Source organism: Neopelma chrysocephalum, unplaced genomic scaffold, assembly GCF_003984885.1.
Source record: "Neopelma chrysocephalum unplaced genomic scaffold, ASM398488v2 Primary Assembly neopelma1_71, whole genome shotgun sequence".
In the NCBI taxonomy this organism is placed as follows: domain Eukaryota; kingdom Metazoa; phylum Chordata; class Aves; order Passeriformes; family Pipridae; genus Neopelma; species Neopelma chrysocephalum.
The window spans coordinates 7,214,444-7,215,429 of record NW_020897731.1 but is presented as its reverse complement, the minus strand read 5'-3'; positions in this window follow the sequence as shown (position 1 = coordinate 7,215,429).

Below are 986 nucleotides of genomic sequence, written 5' to 3'. Positions count from 1 at the left end.
TTCCTATAAGCAAGCTTGGAAATAGCATAATACTTTGGGCATTACACTTTGGGAACGCTACTTTTCACTTGTGTTCCTTAGTAATTTTTGAGAATTACCAAAGATCATTTATAGTATATTTACCTATTTCAAATGCAAGTTCCATGGAAAGCTGCATTTGGCATCAATAGTTGAGATGTACCTGTCAAGCAAATCAGGATTTCTCCCACTGCCTCTGAAATTATCCATAATGGAACACAGACAGACATGACTGACCAAGTGTTTCCATCTCCAGAGTGAATCTGCTCAGCCACCAGCAACTACTACGTGCAGTGTAATCTTCTGTTGTCCTGTAAAACTCACGACCATTCCTAGATGTGTCCTTAGAAAAAGATTTTGAACTTCAAAGCTACAAAGAACCCATAATTGGATGCTACTTTAAAAAGACAGAACATGGACCTTAAAAGTATTTCATTTTTTACACCTTTCTGTACTTAAATATTCCTTTCCTTATTGGATCTTATTTTGTACAACAGATGTTTTTATGCTTTTTTAAAAGTACACCACTGATTTTATATAACAAGGTGAAGATCAGTAGGAGACTTCCAGAGTTCAGTTTATAAAATCAGTTACTCAGTTTTACCACTTTTACATTTTTCAAAAAAGTGGACACGTATCTGCAGGAAGCAGAATTCACAACTAAGATCAACTCTATCTTACATTAACGTGAACAGTAAATATGTGCATCTGCTGACCAGGTTTTATTGTTATAAAACCTTATAAAAATTAAGAAAGTCGGTGCCACAGAGGTACGTACATTCAAAATTGCTGCCATCACAAGCAACCACTACAGGTCAAACCCTCTGCTAATGTTAAACACCAAAACAGCTTTAACTGTTGAGTACTTAGCACCAACAGCAATTTTATCTGGAGATAAGAAGCAGCATTCTCTATAATGTAAAAGAAAAAAACTCCAAGTTTTGTTCAGGTAATACTTTATTATGTTT